The sequence below is a fragment of the Canis lupus genome, chromosome 30, assembly GCF_011100685.1.
Source record: "Canis lupus familiaris isolate Mischka breed German Shepherd chromosome 30, alternate assembly UU_Cfam_GSD_1.0, whole genome shotgun sequence".
In the NCBI taxonomy this organism is placed as follows: Eukaryota; Metazoa; Chordata; class Mammalia; order Carnivora; family Canidae; genus Canis; species Canis lupus.
The window spans coordinates 6,387,001-6,400,373 of record NC_049251.1 but is presented as its reverse complement, the minus strand read 5'-3'; the positions used below and the strand labels follow the sequence as shown (position 1 = coordinate 6,400,373).

The window sequence follows — 13,373 nt, the reverse complement described above, 5'->3', positions numbered from 1 at the left end:
CTACTGCAATGTGAAAATCCCCATCCTCCCCACACCTCACTTTTTCCAGATTACCTTTTCCAAGGCATGAGTGCTCACAGTGTGGAGCCAGAGAACGGGAAGCCATTTTTCATAGCCTGAAACGTTCCTTTGATTTCAGCTCTATGGTGAGCAAGATTTATCCCCATGGGTCCTTCCCCTCCCACCCCACATCACAGTGAGTTTTCACACAGAACTACAAAAAGCTGAAAAACTTACCATTCACCAGCCACTGAACAATGAGAAGGCACAACTGTCCGTATCAGCACGCACATTTTAAAATTTGGCCTTGCATTGAAGAAAAAAAAAAAAAAACAGTATGAGGAGGAAATGCCATTGCATAGACCTACCAGGGACAAGCTTTCCATTCCCTACTCTGTTGCTTTAGGTTTCTTCCAATTTCCATTTCACCAAATGGGTCTCTTGACACATCACCTCTCTATTCGTCAGCATGACTCTGAGTAGAATGATGGTAGCTTGTTGGGCCAGAGTGGATTGACAGACATCAGGTCAACAATCCTGGAAGCAGAGGAAAAGAACTGAGATTAAAAAGAAGAAGACCTGGCCAAAGGAAAAAATAAAGTGAATCTAGAAGAAAGCCTCAGAGCAAAGGTGTCCTGTTGTACAGAGGCCAAAGGGAGTTGAGAAATTGCTCAGATGCAGAAAGCTAAAGAGCCCGGTCATTTCAACAGAACTTTCCCCAGCAGAAGATCTAGAGCAGCAGAGCAAGGGATGTGGAATTTTTCCCAAAGAGGCTTTAGGTAGTAATAGTTAGACTTATATTATGATACTCCCAGAAATTTGACCTAAAACTAAGAGGAATCTAGCAAAACCTCACTGAGTTTTCACAAGTTTCTAAGTGCAAGATAGTTTGAGGAAGGGACAAGCCAGTGCTGCGAAAACCAAGTTGTGCTTGAGATTAAAACTCATAGAGCTAACTATAGGGAAATGCTGTAAAACTGTACTTCACTTATTACTTATCTTGTTTAACCCTCATCCTTATTCATTTAATAATTATTTGTTGAGTTTCTACCACAGTTCTCACAGTACCATAGGGAAGAGGGCAAGGACTCATTTAATGAAACTATAAGTTCCTTTATGGCAAAATCTGTTTTGTCCACTTTCCATATTTTCAGAGCCTAGAGCAAAGTACTCAGGAAATATTTGTTGAATTGAGCAAACTTATAGCTTGCTAATGGACTGTTGTCTTTATTACCACTAGAATGGTATAGTAAATGTGTTTTATTCCCTATAATACTAAGAGAGTGAAAAAATGTACCCATTTTCAAATTCAGGTAGATGAGGTAGGGACCAAAATTTCCCAACCTAAAAGAGAAAAAAACCCATCTTCCCTCCTATAGTGGTTGTTATGGAAAGGACCATAGCCCAAGTAAAAGAAGCTGTTTTTAGATCTAGCTTCTTTCAGCTTATATCTAAAATAAAATTTTTTAAAAACCATGCAGGGGTACCTAGTTAAAGCAGTTCATGGATATCTACCTCTACATGCATAGAGCTGGATAGAGAAGAATGGAAAACAGATCTAGAGAGACAGAGGCATTTTTGTCCTTAGCATCTATTTTTTTCCCTTTGCCTGGTAGAAAAACACATAGGAATTATTTAGTTCCAGTCAGCGGGTATATCATCATTAAGCACTATGAATTCACTTATGCTTTCACATGAGATCTAAAATGCAAGCACACCAGTGTTCTCCATAGAACATTAACATAAGGAAAAAAAGATGCAAGTGGGGGAACGACACAAATTATAGCTCCTAGAGTCCTTACTTTTGTACCTGGTCACAGGCCTGAGTTAATAACCATTAAGAACTAACCATAGTTTCTTCTAACATTCCCTGCTTCCCTTTACCCTCTGTGAGCTCCTTGACTAGACTAATGGTGACTCAAACTTTATACAAAACCCAAAACCTATTGTTGTCTTGTGCTTATTGGGTTGCTGCAGTTTTTCATAGACCAGTGTGATAGAGAAATATTAAGAGGAGATCTAGTAAATTCTCTGGGCTCCATGCATAGCCCTTGTTCCTTCCATGGGGTATCGACAAGCCACATTTCTTACATAAGCGAGTTTGATCACCAGTAATGTGATCCCACATTTGCCTGTTGGTTGAGCAGATTGAGAAACCAGTCAGTCCCAATTGTCAGTTTAGTGGAACCATGACTGTCCCCACTTGGAGGAATTCTTCCCTTAAGCACTAGAACCTCCAAAGCCACATTTGTAGAGAAAGGAAGCACAAATTCTTTAAGTGAATTATTAGGTTAAGAGTGAGAAGGATAATGGAACAGAATAGAGAATCCAGAAGTGGACCCTGAACTTTATGGTGAACTAATATTCGACAAAGCAGGAAAGACTATCCACTGGAAGAAAGACCGTCTCTTCAATAAATGGTGCTGGGAAAATTGGACATCCACATGCAGAAGAATGAAACTAGACCACTCTCTTGCACCATACACAAAGAGAAACTCAAAATGGATGAAAGATCTAAATGTGAGACAAGATCCCATCAAAATCCTAGAGGAGAACACAGGCAACACCCTTTTTGAACTCGGCCAGAGTAACTTCTTGCAAGAGACATCCACGAAGGCAAAAGAAACAAAAGCAAAAATGAACTATTGGGACTTCATCAAGATAAGAAGCTTTTGCACAGCAAAGGATACAGTCAACAAAACTAAAAGACAACCTACAGAATGGGAGAAGGTATTTGCAAATGACCTATCAGATAAAGGGCTAGTTTCCAAGATCTATAAAGAACTTCTTAAACTCAACACCAAAGAAACAAACAATCCAATCATGAAATGGGCAAAAGACATGAAGAGAAATCTCACAGAGGAAGACATAGACATGGCCAACATGCACATGAGAAAATGCTCTGCATCACTTGCCATCAGGGAAATACAAATCAAAACCACAATGAGATACCACCTCACACCAGTGAGAATGGGGAAAATTAAGAAGGCAGGAAACCACAAATGTTGGAGAGGATGCAGAGAAAAGGGAACCCTCTTACACTGTTGGTGGGAATGCGAAATGGTGCAGCCACTCTGGAAAACTGTGTGGAGGTTCCTCAAAGAGTTAAAAATAGACCTGCCCTACGACCCAGCAATTGCACTGTTGGGGATTTACCCCAAAGGTACAGATGCAATGAAATGCCGGGACACCTGCACCCCGATGTTTCTAGCAGCAATGTCCACAATAGCCAAACTGTGGAAGGAGCCTCGGTGTCCATCGAAAGATGAATGGATAAAGAAGATGTGGTTTATGTATACAATGGAATATTACTCAGCCATTAGAAATGACAAATACCCGCCATTTGCTTCGACGTGGATGGAACTGGAGGGTATTATGCTGAGTGAAGTAAGTCAATCGGAGAAGGACAAACATTATATGGTCTCATTCATTTGGGGAATATAAATAATAATGAAAGGGAATAAAGGGGAAAGGAGAAAAAATAAGTGGGAAATATCAGAAAGGGAGACAGAACATGGAAGACTCCTAACTCTGGGAAACGAACTAGGGGTGGTGGAAGCGGAGGAGGGCGGTGGGTGGGGGGTGACTGGATGACGGGCACTGAGGTGGGCACTTGACGGGATGAGCACTGGGTGTTATTCTGTATGTTGGCAAATTGAACACCAATAAAAAATAAATTTATTATTAAAAAAAAAAAGAGTGAGCAGGATCTCTTCCACGTTCACATCTTGATTCCCAACCTATGAGTTCAGGCTGCCAGGAAAATAGTTTTGAGCTCTGTTTTGAGGAATATTCCCTAACCTGACAGTTCATTGTCTCCCTGTAATTGTAACTGAGACTGCAGTATTTTGTTCCATAACAAAACAATGAGGCAGTGAATCTAGTAGAGTGAACCCATTTCCACATTTTCTTTACCATTCAATGAGTTGGAAGGGATAAAATAGGGAAAAAATAAGACATCCTATAAGTTAGGAATGGTGGGCTGGCAGAGAAGTTGGGACTAGAAAGAAAATGCCCATTTATAATGTATATATAATATATTTATTCCCATGAGGAAAAGTGGCTCCCATTATGGAAGGGGCTTAATAAGAAAGTAGTATGTTAGTTGCCCTAGGGAATGATGCTATAATCAGGGGTTTAGGCTTGGTCTCTAATGCTCACAGGTTGGACACTAAGTATGGCAGTAAAGAGATCGTCTTCATAAAGGAGATCACACTAATGAGCCTCAATTCTTGCCACCATAGCAATATTGACAAGTGACCCATTGAATAAGTCCCATGTTGGCTGAGAAATATTCTGACTGATGGCCATAGGATGATTTCACCTTGTTTACCTTTTTGAGACCCTCCCTCCACAATGAAATGCTCTCTGGAGGGCATTTAGATCATAAAGGAATAAAATGTGCCCATTATGAGGAAGCTGTCCTCACACATTTCCCATGTCACCAATCTGTTTATTATTTTCTTTTAAAGGTCTCAGCCAGCTGATTAAATTTTTAGCCACTCCCCATGCAAACACAGATATAGACCTTAAGCTATCTTCTGGTGGTTTAAGTAAACAACCAAGTGTACTGCTTAAAATCTAATTAGAATAATTTTCCTTTACCCTGGTCCTTCAGAGACACCCTAACTGGGACTATAATGTAGTGGTTATGTACTTCTGGCTTTTGACCACATATCATAAGGTCAAAACCAAGTTGTTTTTGTTTTTCGTTTTTGTTTTTTTTTTTTTAACCTAATCACATAGTTGTAAGGAACTCCACATAAGGCCATAGATGTGGATTGAGATTTAAGAAGACATACACCAGGTGTGAGTGCTGAAAAAGTGAGCCACCTACCCATGTTGAACCTAGTCTCTTATATAGCATTGCCACCTAGTTAATTCCTCTTGCACATTACCAGTTTTATGGATGGTGGGTCAGATAACACCCAGCTCCTTAGGGTCAGCTCAGATCTCATGGTCACTTGATTTTCCATAGTCAGTATAATGGTTTGAATGGTGGTTCCCCCTTCCCCCCCGCCCCTCCCCCCAAAAAAAATAGATCTTCTAGGACCTATAAATGTGACCTTATTTGAAAATGGCATTTTTGCATCCAGGATTAAGTTGAAGAATTTGAGATGAGATCATCCTGGATTACTGAGGTATGCCCAAATCTAATGACAAATGTTTTTATTCGAGACAGCAGAGAAGACCCAGAGAAGGCCGTGTCAAGATGCAGGGAGAGATCAGAGTTATGCAGTCAGTCACAAGCCAAGAATTCTTGGAACAATAGAAGCTGGAAGAGGAAAGGAAAGATTCTTCCCTGGGGACTTTTAGAGGGAACATAGCCCTGCCGACACCTTACTTCAAACTTCTAGCCTCCAGAACGGTGAGAGAACAAATTTCTGTTCTTCTAAGTCACCAAGTTTATGATAATTTGTTACCGAAGTCATAAAAATCTAGTGTGGTCAGGCATTTAGTTACTACTTGGGCCTAGTGGCAAGGCAGAAGCTGTTTAAAGGGAGAATAGTTACCTGCAGAAGGCATCACAGCTATACTCCAAAAGTCTAGAGGTCTGCACTGATTCTCCTACTGGGGCTTGGCAAAGATAAGAGGGGAAGGCTGTTTGCCTCTGATGCTGGAGAAGGTGGGGGGTAGGAGCTTCTTCCTCCAATAATGAAGGGTTAGGGGAACTGGGAGGTTTACAGTTCTTCTTCTCTACATCTCCCAAAAAGAACCTCATCTTATATCTCAGGAATCCACTCCTTTCTGCTTATGCATTATCGTCTCATACAAGACCAAGTAACATTGCACATTTATTGACACAGCAACTTATCTCTCCCAGTGATTAAGCAGTTTGCTCAGTGCCATTTGGGGGTTACTGTCATAGTTGAGAGTCAATCCCAGGTATCTGAAGCCTCAGCATATGCACTTCTTATTTTGTGATATTGCAGTCCCCTCAAAATCTATGTAGTAGGGGAAGGATGGATGGAGATAGGACATATATTTAGCCACAGATGATCTTCAATCATTTTTGCCCTGTAACTAGATAAGAGATTCTTTAAAAGCTATGCTGAGTTATATATATTTGCTTTGCAGCTACAGAGGTAAAAGATTCATTGAATACTTCCAAAGAGGCTATTGACTTTCAGCCTCTTCCCTGATTTGAATATCCAAGGTTGATAATTTGTCCTTTTCTCTGTTTATGTTCTCTGGGCTTCTTAAGTAACCAGCCTACGCCACAATCTATGTAATCTAAATCATCTGACAAAAGAATGCATGCCACAGTCACATGATCTCTGCCTTTCACCTGCACACCACCTCATGCAACAGCTGTTGAAATTTGAGTGACTATTATTCTATCACATACTTTGTTATGCATTCTACCTTGGCAAGGAGATAATCTGTGCTCTCATCAAATACACGAGCAACCTAATCACAGAATCCCATTTTGGAGATCTGTTTTCGGTAGCAAATCCTGGTTTCATTTACTGGATCAGCTAGTTTTCCAGCAGCAAACAGATGGTATGCTCAAAAGAGAAAACAAAAGAGAGTTTAAAGAAGGGACATTGACAAGAGTGTGGGCAAGTTGTTACCAACAGGAAATGGTAAAATACTGCTAGCAAGAGTAGAATGTTGTTACCACCCTTGGCTTGAAGGTACCCAGGATGAACATTTGCTGGAACTTAAGGCTGAAGGTGTACAGAAGGCCATCTAGCAGAAGCTGTGGCTCTTGGTATAGGAATGCAGCCACTGCGAAGAGTGATGGGAAGGAAGATCAAGAACTAAGAGCCCTGACATTGCTTCCCTCATACCTTCTGATCACCTGTTGATGCCTCCCAGTGGACAAACCCAATCAGAAGCCAGAGGAAGGGGAGTCAGCTAGTTGATGGAGTCCAAGGAGGTTAGTCTCACAAGGCTCAAAGTAGGATGAAGCTAGAGAGTAGATCTAGAGGGGAAAAGCAGAATTCTCAGCAGCATGTTTACTGGCTGGCTATCGAAGCCCAAAAACATACAGAGAGCAATAGCCAATATGTCAATCAATGGGTCTGACAGTCACCAATTGGGGTATGAATAAAGTATAATGGAACCAAAGATTCTAGCTTTCCAGCTCCTACTCTTTCTTTCCAGGACCACCAAAACAGGAGAAAGCAAAAAGCACATGACTTCCTGAGGCTGAATATGTGTCTATGTGTGTACCTTTCCCCTATTAAACCAACTTCCAGAGTCTGGAAGGTCCATGTGCTTAGGGATCAAACAGCTGACTCTCAGCACTGACATTTACAACTTACATGACAATGGGCAAGTTACTTCATTACTTTAAACATCAATCGCATTATCTGTACAGTTCAGAATATTAATCACCCTAACAAAAATGTTGCAAAGGGTAAATGAAATAATGGAAAGTTCTTAATAGGGTTTTTCATACATGGTAAATACCCTTTAAATGTTTCTTTTCCATATTGACCTTTTTTCTTGTGCTGCAGCATCCACTGTGTAAAACATATTTGAAACTCATTTTTTGAGAGAACCCATTCTGAGTTCCGGTCAGTTTATAAAATAGAAATGTTTTAAATATAACTTGTTTTTAAATTGAGAGGGGTCTGTATTTAGACAAAACTTATAAAGGGATGGTTAATGGTCATATTTTCATAAATGATAGGATCCCTCTAACTGGGATAGAGTTCACTCTGCAAGAAAATAGATAATTACATAAGAAAAACTACATAACAAAAAGAAGTAACCTGAAATCTGTGTATTAAACTCTATAGAAAATACTCTGGAGGAACAGCCCCAAAGCTATTCAACTCCAAAGACTGGAGCAGCATTAGAGAATTGTGAGCAATGAAAGCAGAGTCCCATTTATTTTTCTGTATATTTAAATACTGCTTAAATATTTTACAATGAACATGCATTTGTTGTGCCTAACTTTTAAAAACATTTGAAATTCTTGCATGGCCCCAGAGCAAGACAAAGTGTCAATATTATGGACAAAGCAAGATGTCTACTGTAAAGAACAGTAATGAACTACATGTAAAGAAATGATGATATATAATCAATAAGACAGTATAAGGCTCATTTACTTACCAAAAAGGAAAAGGATTTTAATGATTTATATATGGTATGTGAACTAATGCTGTTAGCCCTTACATTACACTATAAGTTCCAGAAGAATATTTCTATTTATTCCTACTTATCCCTAACACCTAGTATAATAAGTGTTATATGCTTAGTAAGCCAGTGCTGTATGAATGAATGTTTTTTTAAATTGAGAGACGGAGTGATGTATTGAACAGAATACCGTAAGTCAGTTGTCATGAATACTCTACAAGTCCCTGAGCCTTGGTTCTATCATCAATAAAATAGAAGAGTTGATAACATGAGGAATTTCAAGACTAATTTTTTTAAAGATTTTATTTATCTATTCATGAGAGACACTGAGAGAGAGAGAGCAGAGACACAGGTAGAGGGAGAAGTAGGCCCCGTGCAGAGAGCCCAACGCAAGACTCGATTCCCGGTCCCCAGGATCACGTCCTGGGCCGAAGGCTACGCTAAACCACTGAGCCACCCGGGCTGCCCAAGACTAATGTTAATAAACCCATAAGTATCTAAAGTTTTAAGAACTGACATTGAGCCCCCAATTATTTATTATACCAAGTAAAGATTTAAAAAATCACATTTTCACTATTATTTCATAAACAAATGTAAAAGAGAAATAAATCAGAATAAAGAAGTTTCTTCCTAAGAAAAGACGATTGATTGGCAGCCTTACACTAGTGCATATGCACACACACACATACACAGACACACAACTGTATAATAAATTTGACAAAGATTCATGGAAGATTTTGAATCAAAGGATTAAATGAACTCTGAGGTCACTTCATCTCTAAGATTTTATGAACACAGTTTTATTTCCCTTAGACTTACTTAATGGTTTTATTTTCCAGTGGGAAAATATGTCCTTAATTGCTGAAAAACAAAAAATCCAACAACACTGATGTGTACAAAGTGGAAAATAAAGCTCACTCCAAGGCCCCCAACTCCTACAAATGAAGTGTGGCTCATCATACTCTAGGCCATTTTCTGTAAAGATATAAACATGTGAGACGCCTGGGTGGCTCAGCGGTTGAGCATCTGCCTTTGGCTCAGGGTGTGATCCCGGAGTCCGAGGATCAAGTCCCACATTGGGCTCCCTGCATGAAGCCTGCTTCTCTCTCTGCCTGTGTCTCTGCCTCTCTCTCTATGTCTTTCATGAATAAATAAATAAAATATTTTGAAAAAGATATAAACATGCATATACTGGCATAGCTTTTTAAAGAAATAGAACTTACTCTAAACTATTAAGCTTGCAAAGTAGAGAGTCACATATGTAGTAATGATCAACTGAACTGAATATAACATTTAGGGAAAATATTTGTTGGGCTCAATTGAGGAGAGTGGCTCTTTGCCCTAAATTCCTCATAGCTGGTCAGGAGGCTTAAGTTTGGAAATTTTTCTGATCTTAGCAGGTAATTCATTACTGTGTGCTGCACCTCAGACCCCAAGATCTTTTCTTGGGATAAATATCTGCCAAAGAAGATAAAAAAGCTGAGGCATGTCCAAAGACAGGAGAGCCATGTGGATTTTCGAAACAGAACTGAAAGGGGTCAGTGAAGTAATCCTCCCAGGCTAGCCAGAAATCAAGGGGCAAAAAATGTGTCTTGAAGTGGGGTGATGGCCTCATCAGAGAGTCAGAAATCTATGGCTGTGTTTAGGGACACACACTTAGTGAAGGGGATCAATGTTCCTCTATAGAAGCTCACATTATCTACTAATTCTCTAAAAAAGCACGTGTCAGGACTAGGAAGCAACTAGAGATAAGGCCTAAGAGGCCTGTGAGAGGCTAAAGCAGCAGCCCCGAAATGCCATGAGATATTAAATGTCTTTCCCAGATTTCAAAATGTGAAAGTGGCAAAGTGGAAGAGTTTTCAAGCCACTGAATTGGAGCTGCCAATTTGGTTCCATACACTGGCCATGTTTGCATAGACAAATAAAGGCAAAGAAAAGTGGAAACCATCAGCTTGAACTGGGGCATGAATGATCCCTGTTAGCTTTTTCCATTGATTCAAATTTAGCAAATGACTACATACTTTGCCTGGGTTGAAATACCTCAATGTATTTAGTATACATAACTTTGTCATTTAAATGCCAAGAATGTTGTTCATGCTTAATAAATGAGAAAGAAGGGTAGCTCAGTGGGTTAAGTGTCTGATTCTTGATTTCTGCTCAGATCATGATCTCAGAGTCATGAGCATCTCTCCCCCACTCCCTCAGCCTCAACCCACCCCCATTCCCACAGCACATTCTCTCTCCCTCTTTCTCTCTCTCTCAAAACAAAATAAATTAAAAAAATAAATGAGAAGAAGACAGAAAGCAGCCATGTGGTATGAGGTTGGGCAAGTATATTCTCTGTGAGTCATTTCCTTCTATGCACTGTGCTACTGTCTTACACATGGCAGTCATCATTAATTAAGAGTGACACAGAACCTTAATCGGTTGGGTCAGGAGATAGCCTTCACGCACTCATTCTTCTCAGGTGCCTTCAGGCAGCCTCTGTTAGAACCTCTGTCACTGTACATTAAGCCTATTTGCCATATTTGTGCTCGGCGATTGCTACTATCCCTGCTAGATCTAGCCTACTAATATTCTCTAAGAATAACTTGCCAAAAAGGAAAAAAAATAATATCCTCAAACTAAAAAAAAAAAAAAAAAAAAGGTTGATAGTGCTGTTGAATCACAGATCATGACTAACAGGGAAACTCAGTCAAGGTATTGAAACAAAAATCTAACTTTTCACCATCCTGTCTGTGGTTCTCCAACCGGATGCATTCAAGAGTCCCTGGCTATCTTTGCAGATACACCCATCCTTGGGACTTACCCGGCGTGGGGTGGCGCCCAGACACTGGCAGCTTTTAACAGCTTCACAGGTGATTTCTGTGTGCAGCCAGAGGTGAGAACTACTCATTGAAGCAAGGGAATTCTGGCAGATTCTCTTCACTCCTACATCATCATCCAGCCTTTGGATCTACCCGTGAAATGTCCAGCCGAGAGGCTTTCCAGACATTTTCACGGCTGAGGCTTGCTCACAGCCTCACCCTGAGCATGGAGCCAGAGCCAACAATTCCCGGCTTTCTTCTGGGCTACTAGCTGCACCCGGCTGCCTTACTGGCTTCTGTCTCTCTTAGCACTTTTTGTCAATCCAAAAAATTGGGGAAGCTAAAGTAAAATCCTTCTATTTGTTTATGTGGCAACAAGCTCAGAGTCCATGTCGAAAAAATGTCCTTGGCCTTTGAGAAAGCCACTTGGAGATGCCTCTGTCTGTTTGAAATGGGCTGGAAACCAGTGCCTCCCCCCAGGAGCCAATCTGCTGAATCAGCCAGTAGGAGCAAAAAGAGACCAGGATGATTCAAATACAAGGTTGTTTTTGATATTTTTGTATCATTTAGCTTTAGAGGAATGCAAAACTTTTAAGGTAGGAATTTGGATTTGACTGTGGAGAATAGGTCAAGTGGAGATTGATTTGTAAGACTGGTATTTTTCATTTGGGAGAATTCTTGAAATACAGTGATGAGGCCTTGGAGTATGGAAAGGAATCAAGGAACGTTGTGGACATTCATTTTAAAGAAAAGGTCTTATTATTAAGAGATTAACGTATTAACCACCTTTAAAAGCCTTAGAGGAGGGGTTTTGGGCTAGATCTTTGAGCCCTCACAAAGGTATCTAGAGGCAAGGAAAAAAGAAATATGGTCTCATTTTTACATGTAAAAAGAGAAAAATAAAATAATCCTTCTAAAAGTACCACAAGTTCAAATTCAGAAGCCTCATCTACTCTGAGGGAAAGCAGAATGACCAACTATTTGAGAAAACTTGATACTAATAGTGGTAAGGGTGTGAGAGGAGATAGTGTTACCATGGAAACAGATGAAAAGTGTAAACTTATTTTTTGCCAGGGTCTCTGCCCACATGTGGAATGCTTATCATGTTCAGGGAGTGGTAGAAACACAAACCCCCTTCCTCGAGAAATCTGTCATCTAAATAAAGGGACATAGGAAAGAAAGGTACAGTGTTAAATAGCAAAAGGATTTATAAATACCAGTAGCAATTGGAAATCTAGAAGACATTTCACAACATAGGTGAAAAGTAGCTTCAGAGAGTAAAGACGACAGGACTTCAGACATGGAAGAGGTTCTTCTGGTGAGAGAACCCAGGAAAGAATTCACGGTGGTCGGGGCCAGGGAGCCGGATCCTCAAGGAGGGTTAAGATTCAGGAGATAGGGAGCGCATGGGGTGGGGGTGGGGTTGGAGAGATGGAAAAGAGCACCAGTTTGGAGTCTCTTGCAACCTTTCATCTACACAGCTTCAGGAAGCATGGAGAACATGTGGCAGATCTCTGCTTTGACATTTTCCTGCTCTGATGAGTATCAGTGATGTTCTGGTCTGAATTGGGATACACCTAATCAGAGCACCAGCTTAGAGCAAATTCTTCAGGGAAAGAACTGGGAAAGTGGGGAAAATGTACATTTATTGGGCACCTCCATGAGCATGCCCTATGCTAAGCCCTTTAAATGTACAACCACCTGGAAAGCCACAAACTACCAAAACTGGAACAGGAAGAAATAGAAAACCTGAACAGGCCAATAACCAGGGAGGAAATTGAAGCAGTCATCAAAAACCTCCCAAGACACAAAAGTCCAGGGCCAGATGGCTTCCCAAGGGAATTCTTTCAAACGTTTAAAGAAGAAATCATACCTATTCTACTAAAGCTGTTTGGAAAGATAGAAAGAGATGGAGTACTTCCAAATTCGTTCTATGAGGCCAGCATCACCTTAATTCCAAAACCAAAGACCCCACCAAAAAGGAGAATTACAGACCAATATCCCTGATGAACATGGATGCAAAAATTCTCAACAAGATACTAGCCAATAGGATCCAACAGCACATTAAGAAAATTATTCACCATGACCAAGTAGGATTTATCCCCAGGACACAAGGCTGGTTCAACACTCATAAAACAATCAATGTGATTCATCATATCAGCAAGGGAAAACCAAGAACCATATGATCCTCTCATTAGATGCAGAGAAAGCATTTGACAAAATACAGCATCCATTTCTGATCAAAACTCTTCAGAGTGTAGGGATAGAGGGAACTTTCCTCGACATCTTAAAAGCCATCTACGAAAAGCCCACAGCAAATATCACTCTCAATGGGGAAGCACTGGGAGCCTTTCCCCTAAGATCAGGAACAAGACAGGATGTCCACTCTCACCAGTGTTGTTCAACAGAAGTCCTAGCCTCAGCAATCAGACAACAAAAAGACATTAAAGGCATTCAAATTGGCAAAGAAGAAGT

The 13,373-nt window shown here is 40.3% G+C and overlaps 1 long non-coding RNA gene across 31 annotated transcripts in view; it reads left to right on the top strand.

Moving 5' to 3' along the window:
* The window catches only part of LOC102155895, a 648,303-nt gene that overhangs the window by 605,059 nt on the left and 29,871 nt on the right, over positions 1–13,373 (top strand). For 22 of the 31 annotated variants that reach the window (XR_005381489.1, XR_005381479.1, XR_005381485.1 and 19 more), the window contains one exon: positions 5,179–5,368. This is a non-coding gene — a long non-coding RNA (uncharacterized LOC102155895). Of the gene's footprint in view, positions 1–5,178; positions 5,369–6,078; positions 10,203–13,373 lie in introns of those variants that run through there. The other 9 variants (XR_005381486.1, XR_005381484.1, XR_005381476.1 and 6 more) reach the window with 6 other exon arrangements.